The sequence below is a fragment of the Jatropha curcas genome, chromosome 9 (assembly GCF_041381405.1).
Source record: "Jatropha curcas cultivar XTBG-Jc1 chromosome 9, XTBG_Jcur_1.0, whole genome shotgun sequence".
NCBI classification, from domain to species: domain Eukaryota; kingdom Viridiplantae; phylum Streptophyta; class Magnoliopsida; order Malpighiales; family Euphorbiaceae; genus Jatropha; species Jatropha curcas.
This window is the reverse complement of record NC_143159.1, coordinates 9,374,315-9,395,170: the sequence shown is the minus strand read 5'-3', so window position 1 is coordinate 9,395,170 and position 20,856 is coordinate 9,374,315. Positions and strand designations below refer to the sequence as shown.

Genomic DNA, 20,856 nt, shown 5'->3' with positions numbered 1-20,856 from the left:
CAATCAAACTTAATAAATTCATATGATTAAAAAAAATTGAACTAAGTTAACCTAAAGTCAAGAGTGGATTCTATATTAATGTACTTTTTACTTATAATTTAAATTCTAATTACAATTTAGAATGTTATTGCAACAAAATATCAAAATTGAGAATGAAATTAACATAAACATTAAAATAAAGTGAAATTGCAACATAATATAAAATTCAGGGTGAGAAGACGTATTAAGCAAAAATTAAAATAAAAGGCCAAATTTATTATTTGAAAAAAAGGGCATATTTAGTTTTTTTTTTCCTTTAAAAAAATTAGTAAATTATTCGTTATATCCCTTTAAGAATTTTTATTCATGAGCAATTTCCTTGTCATTTTTAATTCTTCCTATTAGTTATACTGGTCTGACTAAGAGTTGTAGATATAACTTATAGATATCCATTATCCACAGATACCATTTATCCACTCATTTATATTGTTTAAAAATTAAATTATATTGAAATAAAAAATTAAAGTATTTATCTAAATGATTTAGATAATATATAAAAAGTATGAATTAAATTAATACATAAATAAAGTTCGAAGAATGATAAATTAAAATTTTAATTTCAAAATTGTTATTCTTATCATAATACTTTACCCAAATGTAATGATAGCAGACAATCCCAAATGTAATTATAACAAAAATCAATTAATAGAATATCTAAAAAACTCATGCAACAAAATCACTATATATAAACTATGTGTTGTGGCACAGTTGACAATGTAGGTTAGGTATGTGGGAAGATGTCACGACCCATTTCCATGGACCGGACCGGCACTACGACCTGGGTGGGCTTAAGGCCCCCGAAGCCCGTAGTAAGCCTATATTATGCAAGTCTCATTTACTATTCATAATTGTGGATACATGCCCAATAATTTATTTCAATTATGTATCACTAGTACAGTTCATCTACAACCCACTAGAATACAATTGCGGAACTCTATCTGTACATTTACATCATCATTTATTTATCGTTTACAGTCCTCTATACTTATGTCTCAACTCCATAGGATTTTTCTTTCTTCTATTACCTGGAAAAAATAGGTAGGCAGGGGTGAGCGCCAAACTCAATGAGTAGGGTTAGATAACCCTCTCACCCCACACAATCATACAGATGCTAAAATATTTTTATTTGTTTATCAAATAAATTTATGATCATGCAATTTGTCACACAAATGGCAATACAACAGCAATCACAGTTATTATCACCTTCATTTAATCACATCACGTGGAAATTAGTCAGTGGCACCACCTGAAACCCCAACGAGCCGTCCTCACACATGGCTCGCCCTCTCATACATGTGCACCAGGGAGCCGATCCCCCATACGGCCAACTGGTCTAATCCTCACTGACCAGTCCTCTCATTGTTTTTCCATACTCTCTTTTCTTTTCCATACCAACAGGAGGCAACCCGGTGGTCTCCATCCAATCTAGATCATCAAGTGCTCACAACAGGAGGCCACCCTGCGGGCTACAATCAAATCTAGATTATCAGGTGCGCAACAACAAGAAGCCATTCTGTGGTTTTCCTTACAATCCATATCATCAGGTGCACACGGGGGCGCCGATCTCCCATTTTCCCGGCCGACGATCAAATATCATATCATATCATATCATATTTAGGATCCATATCACACAGACCGTCCTCACAAACCCATGGTGGTCCACTTCATCCCAATTCCACACAAACAAGGCATAGTATGTTCATAGCACAAGTAATCAAACAATTTTTAATATCAACAAATAATGCATCATAATATGGCAACTCAATAAATTAATGCATGATAACATTTAGCCGTGAATGCATGAATGCAGGCGGATGGTACTAGTTATCTAACACTACTCACTGTTCTTAATTGTCCTCTAAGGGAACTGCTTTTCTAGCCACATGCTTCGAGCCTTTGTCCTTGCATTTCGGAGTTTTATAAACCTTTAACATAAACAATAAAATTCTAAGTAAGAATTTTCATTCGAAAGATTATATTTCATATTCGTTCATTAATTTTGGTAATCAGTTATTTAATTCCCTTAGTAATTCCCTTAGTAATTTAAATTATATATATATATATATATATATATATATATATATATATATATATATATGATATTGGGTTTCCTTATTTATTTATCTATTCTAATGTATCGCAAGGTTTAGTTATTTGTTAAATAAGATTTTACGATCATACTAATCAAAATATTAGTATTACGAATAATAATAATAATAATGATAATTTTAGTCGGCATTTAATTTATTAATCTATATATAAATTCGTTACTCTTGTTTATTTATTTATTTGTTTATATTTTTCAGATAAGTGCCGTTAGTAAATTAATGTTCCATAATAAATTTTATTTTATTTTCTACCAAAATTTCGACAGCACTTCCTGTCACGACCCGTTTCCGTGGGCCGGACCGGCACTAGGGCCTAGGTAAGCTTAAGGCCCCCGAGGCCCGTAGTAAGCCTAAATTATTCAATCTATCTACATGATTCTCCTAATTTCAACAAAACAGTAAGCCCATATGACTTGAGATATAAGTTTTATAAAATTTTCAAACATCTGGCCCAATATCAAATAATACATAAAATTTAACCAGGGCCTATTCACAATAACTCATAATCACAATAAGGGCTTACTAGTTTACCTACAGTTAATTACACAATAATTAATTTATAGCGTAGTGCTAACAATAAGGCCCAATTTAAATACACAACCCTATAACTGCGGAGTTCAATAATAATCTGATAAAAGAGTAACTTATACAACCAAAATTAAATAACAAAAAATATAAAGTTTACATTTATAACTCTGCGGAGAAGATTGCAGAGCTTCAATCGAATCAGCTGCTTCCTAGTACCTGAGAGGTTTGGAGAGAAGGGGGTGAGTTTTGCAACTCAGTGAATAATAATAAATAATACACACCACACACAGGCAAGCAAAATGCACCCTAGTATACTGAATGAACACACAACAGTCACTCATATGTCATCATATCAGCACCCACAACAATATCACCTTCAAATAATCACATCACGTGGAAATTAGTCAGTGGCGTCACCTAAATCCCCGACGAGCCGTCCTCTCAAACAGCCCATCCTCTCAAACATGTGCACCCGGGGAGCCAATCCCCCATATCTGGCCGACCGGTCTAATCCTCACTTGACCAGTCCTCTCAATATTTTATTTTTACATTCTCTCTTTTCTTTTCCATATCATCAACATCATTTCATCAGTTCATCAGGTGCACACGGGGGCGCCGATCTCCCATTTACCCGGCCGACGGTCCACTTTCATCAGTTCATCAGGATCCTTATTTATCGACCGTCCTCACAAACCCATGGTGACCCACTTCATCCCAACTCCACACAAACAGAGCACAGTATATACACAGCACAAATAATCAAACAATTCATTTATCATAATACACCAATTTCATCCAAATGCACAATTATGCACAAGTATAATTATAGTGATCATAACATAATATATATGAGAAAATACAATATGTAAATATATAAAAATGTAATGTTATGCAAATGCAGTGTTGATATGCATTATTTATTACTACTCACTGTGGTGGAGAACGAAGCTCTAGCGTTGATTCTATCCGGGAGGAGCACTAGATGGACCCGAGCGATCTAAGCAAAGTAAAAATGACATCGGAAAAAAAGAATAATATCAGATAAAATATTTATTCATCACACTACTATTCTTAACCTATTTAATTTCTATCAATAATTTACTCTCTATAATTAATTAAATTTCTATAATAAATTTTATTTGCTACCAAAATTCATTTTATTTTCTACCGAAATTTCGACAGCATCTCCCCTAAAAATTGGACTTTCCACCTGTTTAAAATACCAACAATTTTATCTAATAACTCCAAATCACACAGCCCATCCATCGGGCAATCAATCAATTCAATTTTCTCATCCTCCATCTGAATATCAATATCAACATTACCTTAAATTCTCAATTCCTCATTTCATTCCATTCATAATATTATTATCAAAATTCCTCAATAAATTATTTCATACTGAATTTAATTTTAACTAACTAAATAACAAAAATTGCTAACTAAATATTTTTATTAATCAATAAATTAATACTACTTAAATTAATTTCACTACATAAAATTAATTAACTACGCAAAATAACTAAAAATTAAATGAACTAAATTAATTAACTACAATAATAAAATTAATTCAAGTAACTAAAATTATTAAAATTAATTTTTACCCCAAAATATAATTTTTGTCGAATTTGCGCTAGATCGGGGATTCTTACGCGTGTTGGATCGAAGTATACACGCTGCGACTGTCAAGCGGTGGCCGGAGATGCACTGCAGTAGCAGCAGAGCTGCTGTGACGTCGGCGGATGCGTAATCTGTTGTGGCGGAGCAGCTGGCGACGCAACTTCAAGGGAGACGTGACAGGCTCGCCGACGCGATGGAGGTAGTGGACTGTCGACCTCGCTGGAATCGAACGGAGAGAGAGACAGCGATGGCGGAGCTACTGCAGCGTGGACCAGCGGCGAGGTGGCGCTACGTGGCTGAGCTCGTGCTGGTGGCTTGCGTTTCTGCTGGAGCTGTTGGGACGCGACACAGACACAATCGCAGAGAAGAAGAAAGGGAAAGAAAGAAAAGAAAGGAAAGAAGAAGAAGAAGAAGAAGAAGAAGAAGAAGAAGAAGAAGAAGAAGAAAGGAGAGGAAGGCAGTGGTGCTGGGTGGGTGGTCGGGAGGCGCAAGACAGAGTGAGGGAGGGATATGAGCGTTGAAGATAAGAGGGGAGGAGATGTTTCTAGATGGTTTGGGCTGGTTTGGTTCGATTCAGGTTCGAATCAGCCCAAATCTTGGTTTTTGATCGATTCTAGATTTTTCCAATTGGTTTTTGGTTCGGTTTGTCACTGTACGAATTATTGATTTGCATTTAAATAATTAAATACATTTCCAGGCTGTCAGTTTATTAAATTTAATTGGAAAATATTTGAAAATAAAAATTCGGGTTGTTTCAATCTTCCCCCCTTATAAAAATTCGTCCTCGAATTTTAAAAGTAGCAAGAAACTAGGATGCAATAGTTGTTTACGATAACGGTGGTTGTACTTCTCACATAATGCTGCAACTACTAAAAGTTATTACATTCACATTCAGGAGAATACTTCTTCTTATGAACAGCTAGATATCTACCTTATCACCATAGTTAATTTAAACTTGAGTTGTACTATATCCACAAGTCAAATCAAGTAAACCATTCATAACCCAAGGCACAGATTCAACACATATATTCACCTTTACACGTAAGAATTTAAGCTCTTCATAACCTCTGCTTAAGTAAGGGATATTAATCTCATTAGCTATATATCATGTGTCCTGCATTGATGTATCGCCTCATTTTTCTCTCATTAGCTATTATAGGCAATGATCATCATTCCATAAGAAGCTCATACACAAATCAAGTATTTAATCTTTACTGATACAAGAATCCTTATTATTATTATCAATTCTACCATTACCATTCAATCCTTTCCAATTAAAGAGAACAAATTCATGGCATTACTACAAGCTTATTTCAAACAAAATCATGACATTTCTCTAGCTAATTGCTATCAACTGATAGGAGATTTTGGCTTCTATCCCAAGCACATCACCTATTTATCAACTTAACAATTTTCCAACGAAAGATAGATATACAATCTCATTTCAAATCCTACTAATGAGAATCCCATAAAACAAGTAGTGCATCAATTATGTAGAGAGAATTTAAATTGACCATCAAGTCCCTATTTTAGTTATTAACTTCTCTATCCCTCTTCCCAAATTGTCATACCATACCATTTCTTAACTAATTATGACAAGAATTTATGCAACTAGCCAAGTTAGCTGTTGTCATGCCGGATAATTCTTAATTTATTTTTGAAAATTTGCAAACACCATTCTATTATACTCAATTCCATAAAGAAATCCAGCCTACATTTTTTTTTTTTTTTTTTTTTTTTTTTTACAAGCTTAATCGTGATATAAAATTCTCCAAGCCAATTTACATATTTCTTCCGTCTTTAATCAATCCTTTAGATCTAAGTTTACATATCTAGAAATCAAGAATCTTAAACAAGTAATGCCTTTTGCTCTAGCTAATTAAGAGATTAAGAATGTTAAACCCATAATTCAGCTCCTGATTAGACTATGTCCTTTGTCTTATGTTTATTCTTAATCCCATGAATGCCTATGAATATTCAGATAATAATATCATTGGGTTATTCCTTTTCTCCAAGTCTATCGTAGTGTCTATCACCTGTAAAATTTATACCTAATACGATCTAGGAATATCCTCATCCTCAATTATGTTCTCTCTATATTCTTTACTCCAAACAAGGTTAATAGCTCATTGAATTCCTCAACATCTGAGTTTTAATGTACCAGTCCTCAAATGCACCTAACTAACTAAATATTCCCTTAAACCATTAGATATGTCGCAACTACCATTTATAACACAATTCTATTCATTCAATCATAATTGCTACCAATTGCTAAGGAATTCAGAGTAGGTTTACATTGACTCTACATTATGTATCAATAATTTTCGCTCTAATTGGTACCTCAATAGTCCCATGAGCAATTTGAATTGATTAGTGATCTGATCGACACACATGAGTTGGCACTCCAATATAATCAAGATGTAGTCTTAGACCATCCTGTTATCACATCCAATAATCCTCTAGTTTATATCCTTAGTCTTCAAACACTAACATGTATTCTCTTCATTAATTTGTTAAAACTATCCCAAATTCACCTTTTCCTTCTTATACCAAGTTTCACTGTTCCATGCAAATGGTAAATTAAAACTCAGCTTGCTTACTAATGAATGAAAATACTCTAATTACCTTCATGTTCTACCAAGGACATAAATATAACTTCCCTTCTTTATCTAATAAAACAAGCAACTTGCAAAAGTTGCACTAATTAATAGAAATTCCTTATTTTAATTGCTTTACGTCAAGAAATTAAATTTATTTACATTCGTTGTCATCTCAAGCTAAGTCCCGTGATCCTTTATCAACTATTATTCCAACTAGATGCTATCAAATTACAGTAGTCAAAATTCTCTTCTCTCTTTCTCTCCAATAGAAAGTCTATCTTTCTTTCTGAATATAAGTACTAAATTCTTTTGTCATCGGGATTACAATCCTCGAATCATTTATCTATTTGTTTAACATAAGACATTCAATAACTTCCTACCTTTGATCTCTTTTTAGATTTAAATTTACTATTCATGAACCACTAAATTCTCGAAACTCACCTCGCAAAGACCCGATTAACTCAACTCAAAAGTTTGGTTATAACATTATCAATTATTTATTTAATATCCTATTAGAATTATCATCAACAGTGATAATTATTTTAAACCTCAAAGCCATTTTTCCTACCTTCAATAGTATACATGTTCCATCATTCTATCGTTAATAATATTTTGCTCTTTTTTGTTTAACTACATAGTCTTAACTACTTATTCTAAAACATCTTTAAACTTTCTAAATTTTCATAAATCTTAAATTTATTTACAGCATAAAATTACTATTTATGATCATTTAAATTCTTAATATCCACCTTATCTCTATTTTCCATCTGATATAACAAGAAACTTTACAATTATACAATATTGTTCTCCTTCAAATTATATTCTAATTATCATTTTTCTAATATAATTATCACCCAATATTATAGCGTTCCAATCCCAAAACCACTAATTTTCTTTATTATCCTTTACTTTCATTTTATTATACTAGATCCATAAACTTAGTCTGGCTTATTAAACATCCTACATATACTAGGGTCTTACTTATGTCCCGTCTAATACACTCATGAATTCCCAAAGTATAGAAGTCTTTATCTTAAAGCTGCTGAGGTATCACTATTTCTAGTTTTATCAAATCTTGTTACCCATAATCCTTAATTTATTAAACCTCTAATTACTGATTATCCTCATTTAAATCATATTAATTTATACCCTTCACGTTTCTGTAATTGATTCTTTTCTTAATATCCAAACAATAACAGGACTAGATCCATCCTTACTTATCTATTTCATTAGTATTATATCAATTCAATAATTGGACAATTATCTCTCCATGTCCGATGTCATTCATCAATACACTTAATCATCATAGCCCACTATTTACATAACATTAGTACCTTAATTCCCTTATGGAGTCATTAACTCCTTCTCAGATCATAGAATCTCCCATTAAACAAAAATCATTGTTTGTGATTCACATACCATCGAGTGTGCAACAATTATTTTAAATATCAAAAGGCTAAATACCATTAGATTTAATTCTTACTTGTACCATATTAAACCATAAGATGCCACAATCCACACAATATCCACCACTAAGTACATCATGATTAAAGTAGTTTATCTTTTACTAAGAATCACAATTTACTTTTCTTATAACCACAATAATTTATATTATTCCCTACATTCATACACTTGAAACGAAATAGCTGATGAATGCTACAATACACTTTGTCCCACCAAGCAGTAATTACTCATAAATAAAACTCACTTCATATAATAATTCCACCAATATTATTCTTTATGAAAAATACTCATCACCAATTATTATACCAAATCGCACCAAATCCTTCAACATTCAGACCTTATAAAAATCATGTATATCCATTCCATCCAGAAAATATTTATCTCAATAAATATAAGAAATTCCACTAACCAACATCATGTAAATTTCATCAAATTCATATACTCATTCAATACTCTAATTAAATAGATTCTGATGTCCTCGAATCCGAATCATTTAGTTCTCTTGTTAAATTATTAGCAACTCATTCTCAATTCCGCAAGCACACCTATACACACATTCATGCATTCTTAAATATGTATTCCACATTCAACACGTATTAAATAAAAAAATAGCACACTTTCATCAACTAACCTCAACTTATTAATCCTATATAACTTATCTTCTTACATACTTAAATTATATATGAATATTATTTATTCCATAAAAGGGTTTTTGTTTAAACCATCCCCTTAGCATCAGTAACTAAATCACATCTCTAAAGAACAAGGATACAAATTTTACTTATTAAACAACTTGACCCTAATCTAGTTGGGAACAACGCTGAAGAGGAAAGCAAGGAAGACTATGTCAAGACATGACAGGAATTACTCCGCAGTTATATCTAGACTTATGAACCTGGCTCTGATACCACCTTTGTCACGACCCGTTTCCGTGGGCCGGACCGGCACTAGGGCCTAGGTAAGCTTAAGGCCCCCGAGGCCCGTAGTAAGCCTAAATTATTCAATCTGTCTACATGATTCTCCTAATTTCAACAAAACAGTAAGCCCATATGACTTGAGATATAAGTTTTATAAAATTTTCAAACATCTGGCCCAATATCAAATAATACATAAAATTTAACCAGGGCCTATTCACAATAACTCATAATCACAATAAGGGCTTACTAGTTTACCTACAGTTAATTACACAATAATTAATTTATAGCGTAGTGCTAACAATAAGGCCCAATTTAAATACACAACCCTATAACTGCGGAGTTCAATAATAATCTGATAAAAGAGTAACTTATACAACCAAAATTAAATAACAAAAAATATAAAGTTTACATTTATAACTCTGCGGAGAAGATTGCAGAGCTTCAATCGAATCAGCTGCTTCCTAGTACCTGAGAGGTTTGGAGAGAAGGGGGTGAGTTTTGCAACTCAGTGAATAATAATAAATAATACACACCACACACAGGCAAGCAAAATGCACCCTAGTATACTGAATGAACACACAACAGTCACTCATATGTCATCATATCAGCACCCACAACAATATCACCTTCAAATAATCACATCACGTGGAAATTAGTCAGTGGCGTCACCTAAATCCCCGACGAGCCGTCCTCTCAAACAGCCCATCCTCTCAAACATGTGCACCCGGGGAGCCAATCCCCCATATCTGGCCGACCGGTCTAATCCTCACTTGACCAGTCCTCTCAATATTTTATTTTTACATTCTCTCTTTTCTTTTCCATATCATCAACATCATTTCATCAGTTCATCAGGTGCACACGGGGGCGCCGATCTCCCATTTACCCGGCCGACGGTCCACTTTCATCAGTTCATCAGGATCCTTATTTATCGACCGTCCTCACAAACCCATGGTGACCCACTTCATCCCAACTCCACACAAACAGAGCACAGTATATACACAGCACAAATAATCAAACAATTCATTTATCATAATACACCAATTTCATCCAAATGCACAATTATGCACAAGTATAATTATAGTGATCATAACATAATATATATGAGAAAATACAATATGTAAATATATAAAAATGTAATGTTATGCAAATGCAGTGTTGATATGCATTATTTATTACTACTCACTGTGGTGGAGAACGAAGCTCTAGCGTTGATTCTATCCGGGAGGAGCACTAGATGGACCCGAGCGATCTAAGCAAAGTAAAAATGACATCGGAAAAAAAGAATAATATCAGATAAAATATTTATTCATCACACTACTATTCTTAACCTATTTAATTTCTATCAATAATTTACTCTCTATAATTAATTAAATTTCTATAATAAATTTTATTTGCTACCAAAATTCATTTTATTTTCTACCGAAATTTCGACAGCATCTCCCCTAAAAATTGGACTTTCCACCTGTTTAAAATACCAACAATTTTATCTAATAACTCCAAATCACACAGCCCATCCATCGGGCAATCAATCAATTCAATTTTCTCATCCTCCATCTGAATATCAATATCAACATTACCTTAAATTCTCAATTCCTCATTTCATTCCATTCATAATATTATTATCAAAATTCCTCAATAAATTATTTCATACTGAATTTAATTTTAACTAACTAAATAACAAAAATTGCTAACTAAATATTTTTATTAATCAATAAATTAATACTACTTAAATTAATTTCACTACATAAAATTAATTAACTACGCAAAATAACTAAAAATTAAATGAACTAAATTAATTAACTACAATAATAAAATTAATTCAAGTAACTAAAATTATTAAAATTAATTTTTACCCCAAAATATAATTTTTGTCGAATTTGCGCTAGATCGGGGATTCTTACGCGTGTTGGATCGAAGTATACACGCTGCGACTGTCAAGCGGTGGCCGGAGATGCACTGCAGTAGCAGCAGAGCTGCTGTGACGTCGGCGGATGCGTAATCTGTTGTGGCGGAGCAGCTGGCGACGCAACTTCAAGGGAGACGTGACAGGCTCGCCGACGCGATGGAGGTAGTGGACTGTCGACCTCGCTGGAATCGAACGGAGAGAGAGACAGCGATGGCGGAGCTACTGCAGCGTGGACCAGCGGCGAGGTGGCGCTACGTGGCTGAGCTCGTGCTGGTGGCTTGCGTTTCTGCTGGAGCTGTTGGGACGCGACACAGACACAATCGCAGAGAAGAAGAAAGGGAAAGAAAGAAAAGAAAGGAAAGAAGAAGAAGAAGAAGAAGAAGAAGAAGAAGAAGAAGAAGAAGAAGAAGAAAGGAGAGGAAGGCAGTGGTGCTGGGTGGGTGGTCGGGAGGCGCAAGACAGAGTGAGGGAGGGATATGAGCGTTGAAGATAAGAGGGGAGGAGATGTTTCTAGATGGTTTGGGCTGGTTTGGTTCGATTCAGGTTCGAATCAGCCCAAATCTTGGTTTTTGATCGATTCTAGATTTTTCCAATTGGTTTTTGGTTCGGTTTGTCACTGTACGAATTATTGATTTGCATTTAAATAATTAAATACATTTCCAGGCTGTCAGTTTATTAAATTTAATTGGAAAATATTTGAAAATAAAAATTCGGGTTGTTTCACTTCCCCTGCAATTCAACTATCCACCAATTAACTCAGTCAATCATTTTATTAAGTTCTAACAACCCATCCATCGGGCAATCAATCAATTTAACTTTTCCCTTCCTCCATCCGAACGTCAATATCCACACTACCTTACCTCCATAATTTATAAATTAATATTACCTACCAAATAATCTACCTTAAATCCACATTTAAATTCCACAAATTTATTATTATCAAATTTCCTAATAAGTTTATGTAATACTAGAATTAAATTTAATTAGTCAAATATTTAATTAATCAATAGGTCAACACTAATATAAATTAATTTATCTACTCACAGTTTACTTAAATTAATTAACTAATCGAGATTACTTAAATTAAATCAATTAACTCAGATTACTAAAATTAATTAACCACAATTAATTAAATTAAATTAATTAGTTAAAAATTACTAAAATTAATTTAATTAACTAAAAATTTACTAACATTAATTTATACCGCAAAATTAATTAGTTTTTTTGTCGCAGATCGCTAGATCTGAGCTTTACGCGTGCGTGTTGGAAGCGACTGGACCACCTGAGATCGACGCTCACCTGGACAGATCAGAGGAGGAGCAACCTTCTGTCCCTGCTTGGCTTGAACGGAGAGAGGTGTCGGTGATGGCGGAGCTACTGCAGTGTGGAGCAGCGGCGAGGTGGCGCGACGTGGCTGAGCTCGTGCTGGTGGCTTGCGTTTCTGCTGGAGCTGCTGGGACGCGACGCAGACGCAGTCACAAGGAAGAAGAAAGAAAAGAAAAGAAAAGAAAAGAAAAAGAAAAGGAAAAAAAAAGAGAGGAGGAAGTGGTGGCGTGATGGTGCTGCTGGAGGTGTTGTAGAAATGGTGAGGAGAGATAAGCGTGGAGATAAAAAGAAAGAGGGCTTCTAGAAGGTTTGGGCTGGTTCGATTCAATTCTGGTTCGATTCAGCCCAAATCTTGGTTTTTCGTTTGATTTTTGATTTTTCAATTGGTTTTTGATTCGGTTTATCACTGTACGAATTATTAATTTGCATTTAAATAATTAAATACATTTCCAGGCTGTCAGTTTATTAAATTAAAATGAAAAATCTTTGAAAATAAAAATTCGGGTTGTTTCAGTCTTCCCCCCTTATAAAAATTCGTCCTCGAATTTTAAAAGTAACAAGAAACTAGGATGCAACAATTGTTTACGCCAATGGTAGTTGTGCTTCTCACATAATGCTGCAACTGCTAAAAGTTATGACATTCGCATTCAGGAGAATACTTGTTCTTATGAGCAGTTATATATCTACCTTATCACGATAGTTAATTTAAGTTTGAGTTGTACTATATCTACAAGTCATCAACTCAAGTCAAAGATTCATAACCCTAAGCACATAACTCAAGTTAAATATTCATAACTCCAAGCACAGATTCGACACTAATATTCACCTTTACACATAAGAATTTAAGTCCCTAATAGCTTCTGCTCAAATAAGAGTTATTAATCTCATTAGTTATATATCATGTGCCCTACATTGATGTATCGCCTCATTTATCTCTCCCTAGCTATTATAGGCAATGATCATCACCCAATAAGACGCTCATACACAAACCAAGTATTAAGTCTTCTGATACAAGAATCCACATATTCAAATTTACTACTATCCCAATTAGAATCCTTATTTCAAAATTTAAAACCTACATGCTGACTCATCCATTTTCCATCAGTTCCAAATATTAATATCATTGCTCCAATAATCATGGAAGAAGTTTACAATTAGATAAAATGGTTGCTGCCAATTCAAGGAGGTTTTCGATTATTATCAATTTTTGCCATTAAGTACTATTTGATCATTTCCAATTAAAGAGAACAAATTTATAGCACTTCTACAAGCTTGCTATCAACTGATAGGAGATCATGACCTCTATTCCAAGCTCATCATCTATTTACCAACTTAACCATTTTCCAACGAAAAATAGATGTACAATCTCTTTTCAAATCCTACTAATGAGAATCCCCTAAAAACAAATAGTACACCAACTATATAGAGAGAGTTTAAATTCACTATCAAGTCCCTATTTAGTTATTAACTTCTCTATTCCTCTTTCAAAATTATCATACCTTACCATTTCTTAACTAATTATATCATGTTGCCATGTCGAATAAATTATTTTTATTTTTATTTTTTTATTTTTTATTTTATTTTTTTTTTTATACAAGTTTAATCGAGATGTAAAATTCTCCAAACCATAGTTTATATCCAATTTACCTATTTCTTCTGTCTTTAATCAATCTTTTAGACCTAAGTCTACGTAAATAAGAGATTAAGGATGTCATTTGTTTTATGTTTATTCTTAATCCTATGAATGCCTATGAATATGTAGAGAATAATATCGTTGGGTTATTCCTTTTTTCCAAGTCTATCGTAATGTCTATCACCTGTAAAATTTATACTTAATACGATCTAGGAATATCCTCAACCTCAATTATAAAATAATAGCAAGTCCTTAATATCTATAGTACATAAGCCAATTGTTTCATGTTCCATCAAAGTTTTAAAGTATAATATCATCTTATCTATCTCACACGTCTTTCGTCCATTAGTCTTTTCTTATTTAAATTTCGCAAGATATTTTTAAATTCTTAAATTTACCCATAGTTTTTCGGGTTAGCACACTGCCACCTGGTGTTATTATCTAGACCTCGACTGAGTTCAGGTCTTTCCTCCTTTCACTGACATGTCAAAATTTTTATCAATTACCTTACGATTCACTTCACTAGATTCTTTCGTTCTCTTTTCTCTAAGGATTTAAATTTTATTAATTTAATATTTATCGAAGAGCTCGGAGAAATTAATTGCCACATGCTTAAATTGTATTTTATTAATATAGCTTTAACTCCAAAATATCCCCTAGAGTTGACTATTTCTCCTATGATCTAGCAACTACCCAAAAGTTTAAATTTAAATATCACATCCCTCTAGTTCTGATTTGTCACAAGTCATTATAGTCTAAAAGGCATAGCACTAAAAAAATTTCAATTCTTAACGTATCTACCTTTAAGTTTTATTGATTTCCATTTCTTATTCTTGAGAAAATTTCTGCCTCACAGATTTACTTGTACTAATAGTCTACAATACTAGCTATCTCTTGTGAATTTCATCGAATGTGTCTACTAACTAAGGATTTTTGAGTAATTTAAGAATCCTCATTTATTAATACTTCCACTATACATTGTTTCACTGACAGATTAATCGTTTATTCAAAATTCGACTAATGAGTTGACGACTACACTCTAAGTCGACCATCCTATGGGTAACTAACCATTACAGACAATTTTCAAAGTAATTTTCCTTTTCCACTTTTAAAAATATCGGCATGTCACTCAAATATAATTTTGAAATTCTTATAATAGAAATTTGCATTTCACTTTTATTTCCTTCAAAAACCAATATCAATGGTAATATAAAATATTTTCGAAAAGTTTAAAAATTATTACTTGGTGTATTTTCTAAAACCTTTTTGTATTTAACAAAAACAAATTGTCTATCTCCACGAGGACGATCCTCAAGTCATCTAGTTCCAGTCTACTGTTACATATTTCATCTCTAAATGATCTCCTTAAAGCAAGAACATTCTAATCTCCACCAGTACTGTTACTTTCGTTATTACTAGTCTATTAAGTAAATTGGCCCACACTTTTACTTTTTTTTTTTTTTTTTTTTTTTTATTTTTTTTATTTTTTTATCCTTAAGTTTTGCCTTGGTTAATTGAGGATTCCTCCTTTTCTAACCCTTAATTTAATTTAAATTATCATTTCCACTTTTTAATCCCTAACCGTAACATTTCTAAAATTTTAATCTCTATCTTATTTGAAATTTTCATTCAACTTCATATTCTATACCATTTATTATTAATTTATCAGTATTAATTTCTATAGGCCTAATTTAGTCCTCGGGATAGACAATATGATAAAAAAAATAAAAAAAATAAAAAAATAAATCAAACATGCAATCATTTTAAATAACTTAAATTCTAAAATCAAATAAATTTTGACATGCCGACAAAACAATAAAACCAAACGATTAATTGCAACTTCAAAACAATTTCCAATAAGCAAATAATAAAACCTTTTTCTCAAATCAATGTTCAAATAAAATCACTTTCATATTGTCTTTAAAACTTCGAATTCTTTACTAAATAAGTTCAAATAATTTTCGAAGCAGTGTCTCTTGTCGAATCATGGTGTACTGGGTGATCAGGCCATTACACCAATTTCCAACTGATCTTCTGCTTCAAAATAGATGGAGGGGGTTTAGCAAAACTCAATATATTTATTTTATAAGCGTCAGTTACCCGGACCTTTTTATGATTTACTATTATTTATGTACCTTTAGTTCTCATCCTAAGATTCATACAGATTTCCTTCCATCCTCGTGCACGATGCGTCCACCGGCACTAAAATGGAATTCAATCCAGACTACATCTCCTTTGTTGGTTACGGCCGATCCCAACATAGGAGCTCTATATTAATTTCCTATGTTCCGCAATTGATTCCTAAAGCCCAATTTATGCTCTGATACCAACTTTGTCACGACCCATTTCCATGGACCGGACCGGCACTACGACCTGGGTGGGCTTAAGGCCCCCGAAGCCCGTAGTAAGCCTATATTATGCAAGTCTCATTTACTATTCATAATTGTGGATACATGCCCAATAATTTATTTCAATTATGTATCACTAGTACAGTTCATCTACAACCCACTAGAATACAATTGCGGAACTCTACCTGTACATTTACATCATCATTTATTTATCGTTTACAGTCCTCTATACTTATGTCTCAACTCCATAGGATTTTTCTTTCTTCTATTACCTGGAAAAAATAGGTAGGCAGGGGTGAGCGCCAAACTCAATGAGTAGGGTTAGATAACCCTCTCACCCCACACAATCATACAGATGCTAAAATATTTTTATTTGTTTATCAAATAAATTTATGATCATGCAATTTGTCACACAAATGGCAATACAACAGTAATCACAGTTATTATCACCTTCATTTAATCACATCACGTGGAAATTAGTCAGTGGCACCACCTGAAACCCCAACGAGCCGTCCTCACACATGGCTCGCCCTCTCATACATGTGCACCAGGGAGCCGATCCCCCATACGGCCAACTGGTCTAATCCTCACTGACCAGTCCTCTCATTGTTTTTCCATACTCTCTTTTCTTTTCCATACCAACAGGAGGCAACCCGGTGGTCTCCATCCAATCTAGATCATCAAGTGCTCACAACAGGAGGCCACCCTGCGGGCTACAATCAAATCTAGATTATCAGGTGCGCAACAACAAGAAGCCATTCTGTGGTTTTCCTTACAATCCATATCATCAGGTGCACACGGGGGCGCCGATCTCCCATTTTCCCGGCCGACGATCAAATATCATATCATATCATATCATATTTAGGATCCATATCACACAGACCGTCCTCACAAACCCATGGTGGTCCACTTCATCCCAATTCCACAAAAACAAGGCATAGTATGTTCATAGCACAAGTAATCAAACAATTTTTAATATCAACAAATAATGCATCATAATATGGCAACTCAATAAATTAATGCATGATAACATTTAGCCGTGAATGCATGAATGCAGGCGGATGGTACTAGTTATCTAACACTACTCACTGTTCTTAATTGTCCTCTAAGGGAACTGCTTTTCTAGCCACATGCTTCGAGCCTTTGTCCTTGCATTTCGGAGTTTTATAAACCTTTAACATAAACAATAAAATTCTAAGTAAGAATTTTCATTCGAAAGATTATATTTCATATTCGTTCATTAATTTTGGTAATCAGTTATTTAATTCCCTTAGTAATTCCCTTAGTAATTTAAATTATATATATATATATATATATATATATATATATATATATGATATTGGGTTTCCTTATTTATTTATCTATTCTAATGTATCGCAAGGTTTAGTTATTTGTTAAATAAGATTTTACGATCATACTAATCAAAATATTAGTATTACGAATAATAATAATAATAATGATAATTTTAGTCGGCATTTAATTTATTAATCTATATATAAATTCGTTACTCTTGTTTATTTATTTATTTGTTTATATTTTTCAGATAAGTGCCGTTAGTAAATTAATGTTCCATAATAAATTTTATTTTATTTTCTACCAAAATTTCGACAGCACTTCCCCTGCAATTCAACTATCCACCAATTAACTCAGTCAATCATTTTATTAAGTTCTAACAACCCATCCATCGGGCAATCAATCAATTTAACTTTTCCCTTCCTCCATCCGAACGTCAATATCCACACTACCTTACCTCCATAATTTATAAATTAATATTACCTACCAAATAATCTACCTTAAATCCACATTTAAATTCCACAAATTTATTATTATCAAATTTCCTAATAAGTTTATGTAATACTAGAATTAAATTTAATTAGTCAAATATTTAATTAATCAATAGGTCAACACTAATATAAATTAATTTATCTACTCACAGTTTACTTAAATTAATTAACTAATCGAGATTACTTAAATTAAATCAATTAACTCAGATTACTAAAATTAATTAACCACAATTAATTAAATTAAATTAATTAGTTAAAAATTACTAAAATTAATTTAATTAACTAAAAATTTACTAACATTAATTTATACCGCAAAATTAATTAGTTTTTTTGTCGCAGATCGCTAGATCTGAGCTTTACGCGTGCGTGTTGGAAGCGACTGGACCACCTGAGATCGACGCTCACCTGGACAGATCAGAGGAGGAGCAACCTTCTGTCCCTGCTTGGCTTGAACGGAGAGAGGTGTCGGTGATGGCGGAGCTACTGCAGTGTGGAGCAGCGGCGAGGTGGCGCGACGTGGCTGAGCTCGTGCTGGTGGCTTGCGTTTCTGCTGGAGCTGCTGGGACGCGACGCAGACGCAGTCACAAGGAAGAAGAAAGAAAAGAAAAGAAAAGAAAAGAAAAAGAAAAGGAAAAAAAAAGAGAGGAGGAAGTGGTGGCGTGATGGTGCTGCTGGAGGTGTTGTAGAAATGGTGAGGAGAGATAAGCGTGGAGATAAAAAGAAAGAGGGCTTCTAGAAGGTTTGGGCTGGTTCGATTCAATTCTGGTTCGATTCAGCCCAAATCTTGGTTTTTCGTTTGATTTTTGATTTTTCAATTGGTTTTTGATTCGGTTTATCACTGTACGAATTATTAATTTGCATTTAAATAATTAAATACATTTCCAGGCTGTCAGTTTATTAAATTAAAATGAAAAATCTTTGAAAATAAAAATTCGGGTTGTTTCAGAAGAGCTCTCGGATCAGATCCCTGCTAAACACACTTACAAGGAGGGGTGAAGGACCTTAATTATGACTAAACCCCGAATCGAATTAGTCAGTCTTTGGTAATGAGGTCAAGATACCAATGGTTTGCATAAAAAAAAAGTCACTATACAAAAAATATTATTATCTCAACACTTCAAATAACTATTATCACTATGATTTTTCTCCATTATTTGAAATTGAAGTTTAAATGAAATATTAGAAATTAAATTTTAAATTGCAAAATTTAAAATTTTAAAAATTTGACCAATTCAAATTAATATATGAAAACTAGAATGAAGTTATATTACATTAAATTAAAAGTAAAATTATAATTTATATAGATAATTTACTACAAATAACTCAATTTGTTAAAATTTTCATACTATAATTTTTAAAAAATAATAAAATTTTGAATCTATTAGGGTTTGAATTTTGTACGCGTCATGTTCGGTTTTATAATAACAATACCATTACTTTACCCATATTCAAAATAAAGTTTTTAGGCTTTGTCCATACGGTAATCAAATCGAGTCAAAATCTTAAAATTTAAAATTTAATAGGGTTATGGTTAAATATATATTCGCCGGATGAGGTTGATTTTGCCATCCCTACAAACTCATGGTATATGTGTGAAACTCTGAATAATTTTTATAAAACATGGTCCAGAATCAAGAAATTATATTTTTTTCTTTGAGGAATATACACGGCAAGACTTAGACTTAGATTTGGATATCTATCCTTTTATTCCTATCACTAAAGTCTATAAATATAGACTTAGTCTCTTGTAGGCCTTCGGTGGTCATTTTCTATATTATGCCATTTTGTTTTGTAGATGCAAAAGGATAATAATAGAGGGACTTAGACTCTTGTAGGCCTTCAGTGGTCATTTTCTATATTATGCCGTTTTGTTTTGTACATACAAAAGGATAATAATAGAGGGATCGTCTAAAATGAAAGGCTAAATTACTAAAAACAAAATTCAAATTTTACAGTTAATTTTAAATATATTTGAAATTCAATTTTGTCTTTCATCTAACTAACTAAGTCTAAAAGTAAGTCTACATATAAAATTTACGGTTGGAAACACGAAATACATGCAAAGACTTAGTCTGTTGACTTTCGAGTCAACCTTCTAATTTTGATATCTATGCATTTAATTTCTTATGATTAATTAATTATTATGAATAATGTTTTGAGGATTTAATTAGAAATTTGGAAGTGCAGAGATTAGTGTAATTGAATAAGTATGAAAAGATATGTTGAGTTAAATATAATATATGGGAACAGTGGCAGAAATTAATTATAGCCTTTGGATCTAAGGAGATGTGGCTTAATCTCAACCACCCATTGAACAACTTCGTGGCTGAGTTGTTATGTAATTACAAAAATGCCATAGATACCTTTGCAACTACGCATTACCTTTCTCTTCTTTCTTTCTCTCATTTCCTCTTCTCCTCTCCTTTTAACCGAATACTCTCTTTCTCCCTTCTCCCATTTTTGCTTCACTCTCTACTAAGAAAACACATAAATTAAACTTTGGTTTCTTGAAATTTAACTATCACACATGGAGATTTAAGCTAATCCTTGAAGATTCAAGCCACATTTCTAAGGAAATCTAAGACT

General features: G+C 32.8%; 2 long non-coding RNA genes across 5 annotated transcripts; both read right to left on the bottom strand.

The window, feature by feature from the left end:
- Positions 1-873: 873 nt before the first annotated feature.
- Positions 874-19,208, bottom strand: LOC149493591 (uncharacterized). 4 transcript variants are annotated; one of them, XR_016322492.1, is made up of 5 exons: positions 18,676-19,208; positions 17,576-17,658; positions 12,372-16,758; positions 1,882-1,964; positions 874-1,064 (listed from the first exon to the last, which is right to left on the bottom strand). It is a non-coding gene; the product is annotated as an uncharacterized LOC149493591 (long non-coding RNA). The 4 variants fall into 4 exon arrangements; XR_016322491.1 differs by having other exon boundaries at positions 12,479-16,758; positions 18,581-19,207; XR_016322490.1 differs by having other exon boundaries at positions 12,384-16,758; positions 18,676-19,207.
- Positions 9,033-11,546, bottom strand: LOC149493592 (uncharacterized). Its single transcript, XR_016322493.1, has 3 exons — positions 11,127-11,546; positions 10,457-10,522; positions 9,033-9,741 (listed from the first exon to the last, which is right to left on the bottom strand). It is a non-coding gene; the product is annotated as an uncharacterized LOC149493592 (long non-coding RNA).
- Positions 19,209-20,856: the final 1,648 nt, after the last annotated feature.